This window comes from Capsicum annuum, chromosome 12 (assembly GCF_002878395.1).
Source record: "Capsicum annuum cultivar UCD-10X-F1 chromosome 12, UCD10Xv1.1, whole genome shotgun sequence".
In the NCBI taxonomy this organism is placed as follows: domain Eukaryota; kingdom Viridiplantae; phylum Streptophyta; class Magnoliopsida; order Solanales; family Solanaceae; genus Capsicum; species Capsicum annuum.
In genome coordinates this window covers 214,588,387-214,594,392 of record NC_061122.1, presented here as the reverse complement: position 1 = coordinate 214,594,392, position 6,006 = coordinate 214,588,387, and positions in this window count along the sequence as shown.

Here is a 6,006-nt window from a genome sequence, read left to right as displayed (position 1 = left end):
AAATTTTTTTAGGTTAGGAATAAGTGAGATATTCTTATTGGTGCTATTTTGATTACATGATGCAAGTGGGTTGGTTTGTAAAAGTATGTTGAATTGTGTGAATTGCTATTTTTGAGACTCTTAGGCTTATGTTTATGACTCTTGTAATTGTTGGCTTAATTTTGAATTGGTGCTATTGTTTGGTTGAGATTCTATGATGATCCTTTATTAATTGAGCATGTTCCATGTGCGTGGAAGATTTTTGTATATTCCTTATTGCATGTGATGTCTAGAACTTGCCCGTTGTGTGTGTGAAGCGAAATAAAGAATGTGGGTTTAGGAGATAATATAGGCATTTCTTTGATAGTCTTGTTTTTGCCTTCTTTTTATCTACCCTTGTGCATTATCTTATTTAATCCCATTGAGCCTTCAGCCTTTTCTTTGGTAGCCTCATGTGTAGCCTAATCTCCTTCCTTGATTGACCTTACTTTGATCCAAAGCTCCTAAGCTCTTTAGTGTAAAATTAATTAAGGAGTTGAAGATTTAAGAAGGAAAAACTAAAATTGAAGCCCCTAAGTAATAGCTATTGGTGTTTAAAAAAATCATTATCTGTTGTGGTTGGGAATTAGAGAAATTTGTGTTTGAAAGGTTCCCATTTTTTTAGCCCAATTGTGTTACAATAAACTTGTTTTGACCCTGGTCCTCCTTGGACATTGTGCACCTCAATTAAGGCAAATCGGTTAAGCTGAGGGTGGCTATCATAGGAGTGCGTAGCATAAAATGGGTGTGAAAAGGGGAAAAATTGAATTATATGTACATAGTATACTCCCACCATAACGTATGGGAATGACCTTAATGAGATGGGACAAAACAGAAGATGTGGTAGATGAAAGTGGTGTACATGGGTTGTTAGAGATTGGTCTCAATTGTCAAAACTGTTGTATGAAAGAGCTTAGAGAGGTTAGTCACTATTCTTGGCCAAAATAGTCCTACCCTTCTGTTAGCCTACATTACAGCCCCGAAAAGACCTACTTGATCCTAAACTTTACATTTGACTATTAGTGGAGCACTACACTAAGGGCAATCCTATGGTTCATTATGTGTAACTTGTGAATTCTTTGTGAGAGTGAGCACAATTTGTTTTTTGTACCCATTGTTATAAATTGTATTATTGTGAGTGTTTATGGGTAACTCTCTTGTTGCAAGGGGTACATATTTGATGAATATGGGTGATCTGTAAGATGTCTTTGACTGAATAATAAGCATGAGTTTTCCAACAAGGTGAGTAAATTCTTGAGGCTAAGATGTCTTGGAGTAGTAATCATGAGTTCTCAATGGTGTAAATAACATGCTTAGTGTAGACACTTTCATTCTGTGTAGTCATTGTAGTACTATCTTAAATGTCTTGCATATAGTACAAGTGTAGAGTCCATAGCTCATGATACTTAGAGTGAAGAGTTGTTCGAGGACGAACAAGGCTTTAAGTTTGGGGTGTTGATGTTAGGTGTATTTATGCATTCTAGCATTATTATTCTAGCCCTTTTTAGCTTTATTTTGAGGATGATTCTTATGATATATGTATTTAAATTACATAAATGAGCATTCATGTGTCCGAATATGTGTTTACAATGTTTAATGGTGTTTTCACATGAGTTTTGATTTAATTTGAGCATTTAGAGTTCAACCAAGAAAACTAGTGTGACTAGCTTGAGCTAGGTGTTTGTCTAGTCTATTGTGTTGGGTTCTAATGTGTTTTAATGAGTTACTAAGGTTTTTATTATGTATTTATATATGAAACAACTTATTTATAATCTTCAAAGGTCAATTGGATCAAAACAAGAGTCAAAATAGCGAGCTTAAGCTCAATGTACATTTAGCCTATGTTTAGCTCGTGTTTTGAGTTCACCGTCTTGGATTTTGTATTGTTTTGAGATCTACTTTGTGGTGTTTAATGTTTTAGGATTCTTTTTAAATGGACTATGATGATATATTAAGAATATAAAAGCTTCAAATCAAGTGGAAAAAACTCATAAAGGCTCGGAATGGATCAACGGAAGAACAATACAAAAATTGACACAATTTGTACCCCTAAAATGTATGGGGCGCATTTTAACTGTAAAAATGTCCAATTGACTCATGAAAAACACCAATGATTTCAAACTAGGACCAATTTTGAGACCCATAGGTGCGTGTATCATTTAATGGACTTTGAAGAGGCGACGTGACGCGATGAAACCGCATCGAGATTCTGGAAATTATTTTTCAGTCCAGCTATAAAAGGAAAATATTGACACAATTAGGGAACGCATCTTCTGACTTTGGGGAAGCATAGGAGCGGAGGAAAATGAGATAAACCTCTCATTTAGGGTTCTTAAAATTCTTGCAAACATCTTCCATTTAAAGATTTATTGTGGGTATGATTCATTACTTATTCTTGATTATGAATTCAATACGTATTGTTGAGTTTTGTAGCATGAGTAGCTAATTTTCTTTACTTGAGTTGTGGGATATATGAGCTTGGTCTTATAAAAAATTAGTTGAGAAAGATTTTTAAGACATTAGGAACTTCTTGATAGTTCTTTTGTTGTACATTTTGTTTATTGGTTGCAAACAATAAACTAAGCCTAGAGTTGATTTGCTTGGAATAAGAAATCAATCTAATAGGAAGTGAATTATCAACGGGGATTTGGAATGATAAACTCCATTTAAATGATTAACGATATGACAAGGTTAATTAACTTGAGATAAAATTTGATCAAGCATTAGCTTTCCTAAGTTTAGAAGAATTAGGGAATTGAAGATCTAAGTAGGTCGGGAGACATTTTGATTATGCTTGAACATTGATGGTCCGTTGTTCCTATCTATAACAAGAATCTTGAGCCATAGCTAATATTTATCAAGAACCAATAGCCATATTGAACACAACTTTGGTTTCCCATAATATTGTTAAATTAAAGTGTTTAGTAACTTTTGTTAAACCATTAAAAATACCAGTTTTATCTTTTTTCGTATCATTTGTTTGTATTGAACTTGTAGCTATAGTTTCAAATTAGTTTAATCGCCACTCACATTGTTCCTCGTGGATTCAACCTCGAATCCAAAGTTGGGTTAATATATTGGCAACGACCTCCTTCCACTAAATTGACGTGTAAGTTGAGCGTTATCATGGACACAAAGGGATCAACTCCTCAAGCACCCACCTTTCTAGCCAAAATGTCAATTCAAGTGAATCCACACTCAAGCTAACCCTAGTTTCAATTTCCTTTCCAATACCTACACTACAATGGTTTTTCCAAGCCTTACACTAAGGAAATAAATACAATTTGAGTTTCACTCAATCAATTCTTCAAAAACTAAGGAAAATAGAAGCCTAATTGTCTATTTATACTTATTACAAACAAAGACTAAAATACCCTTAATGAAGGATGCCCCTTTAGAGTGTAAAAGAGGAGTATTAAAAGACCATAATACCCCTAAGTTGAGGTGCCTTTGGAGTGTATCCAAGGCTGACTATGAGTATCTTCATGGTCCCTCTTCACAGATTAGCAAGTACACTCCCTTAGATGAATGCCACATACTCTCACGAGCCTCCATCTTCATAAATGGAACCTTGTGTGTTTGGACTTGATTAATGGTGCCTTTTTCATTCTCTCAAAACCAAGTATGGTTCATTCTTCAACAATTATGGTCCTCGGGTTAGCGTCAAGGTAATCATCCAAGCAACCTTCCACGCACGAGATTGCTTTATGTCTTGCTCAAAATGGGCCTTTCTTGCATATTCTTGTTACCTCAGGGTGACTAAGTCTTGAACCTTTAGATGTCAGCCTCCAAAGAAGTCATAAAAAGATAAGGTGGCCATTTGATTTGTATAATCCTCCCCTTCTTAAAAAGGATTCAACCTCAAATCCAAACCTTACAAAACTGAAGAGAGGAAAAACAAATACAAACTCCTCATGGCATGAGGGAAAGGTTTAGCACAACAAATCATCTCAACATGCCAAGATTTCACATCTTTGCAATATAACCAAGGATCCTTTGAATTAAATATTAAAATTTCAATGAAAGATGAAGAAAGGACTTGATTATCGGATTCACCAAAAGTGATACTTTTCTTATCATGTAGACCAAGCAACAAGTTGGGTGCACCAATATCATCAATTCTATATTTGGCACGGGGTCAAACAGGAAGAGTGGCCATAGACACGAGTCTAGACAACACTCCCCTTACCGTAGGCTTTACCCAAACTACACAGTATACTTTGTACAATAGCATACATATCATCAAGATCAAGTAGAGAGTAGAGAAAGGTATCACTCAAGTCAACTTCTACTAAGGTGTCTTCATGTATGTACTAACCACTAGTTTCAAATTCATCCTCATAAGTACTTTCAACAATAAAGTGACACATAGTAGAAGAAGTAATTTTCAAGCAACAGACACTTTCTAGTTTTATGGAAGATCCATCAAGTAGACACATACCACCACAAAAATCAAAGGGATTATTGTTTAAGTATTTACAAGAAACAAGAAATTCATCCTCATAATTGTCAAACAAAGGTACGGTGTCATACAAAGGATGACATCCGCAATCATTTTTCAAGGAAAAAAACCGCCTATTGGGTTTCTTTAATATTCAAGAAAATCAAAGAATTCATCACCCAATTGGTTATTCCTTTCCAAGACTACACGTTTCTTTCCCTTAAGAGTACTCTCATCTTTCAAGAAGATATTTCCATCTTTAGGAGGAATTTTGTCACACCATAGTGGGTTAGCATATAGGCTACAGCCTCCAAAGTAAGCTATACCATCCTTTTCACCACTAGGCTCACTAGGAATGTTTATATAATTTTCAAACAAGACATTATTCCTAAAGAGAGCATAATATAATCCACGAATAGATTTGGAACATGTGAGTTCTTCACTCTCTAAAAGATTAATATCAAGTTTCAAAGCGGTTTCAAGCACAAGATTATTTTGAGAATAGCTCTCGAGTTCACTCCTATTTTGTTGACCAACATTATCAAATTCTTTACTCACTTGAGTTCTATTAATTACAACACACATAACCTCAAGTGGTGGGCAATTTTATTACACGATGTAATAACTTCAAGTGGTGGGCAATTTTCACACACGAGTTGATCAACACAAGTTTCACAAGATGATGTACATTCATTCAACACAATGGCTTCAACCCTAGGTGGACACAAATCAATCTTACAAGAAGATTCAATTAGGTCATCAATAGGATCAACTAGTGTATCCACTCTCACAATATGTACATCATTAACAATAGGCAAAGAATCAATAGATGATGTACTTTAATTCATCACATTGTCTTCAACACTAGGTGGACTTAAATTGATCTTACAAGAAGAGTTAATTCAGTCATCAATAGGATCAAACAGTGTATCCAAACTCATAACATGTACATTATCATCAAGAGTAAAAGAAACAATACACTCAAAAATAGATAAGCTACCACTCACGCTCAATGGGATACTATCCACACAATCATCATTCATATGTACAAAAAGGTAAGAGTTAGCTATTTTACCTTTAAGTTCTTGAGCACATTCTTGTTTTCCTTAGTTTGGATCATGGCAGTCCACACCATTCACACGTAGCCAAGCTCGGGAGTTACAAAAACTTTAAGTCATGTTCATGCAAATGGCCGTGTGTGAGTGTATAATTAATTCATCTAAGGGATTTTATGTTTTGAAGTATGAAGAGGGGCTTTGAAGTGTAAGTTTATTACACTCCAAAGCCACACAAGACAAAGGCTAGAATGGTCATTTTCCATTTATTTTGTGGAGTACTATAAATAGACAATAATAGGTCTATTTCTTGGACTTAGTTCATTATTGATATTTTCACTACACCAGTCTTGTAATAATTGAGAACTTCTCTCTCTTGTTCTTGAGAGTGAACCCAAAATTAGACAACAAAGTGTAGTAACACTTTTGATGTTCTTTGGCTAGAAACTTGGGGTCTTGAGGGTCATGAGTTCCTCTTGATTTAAGTAAGAA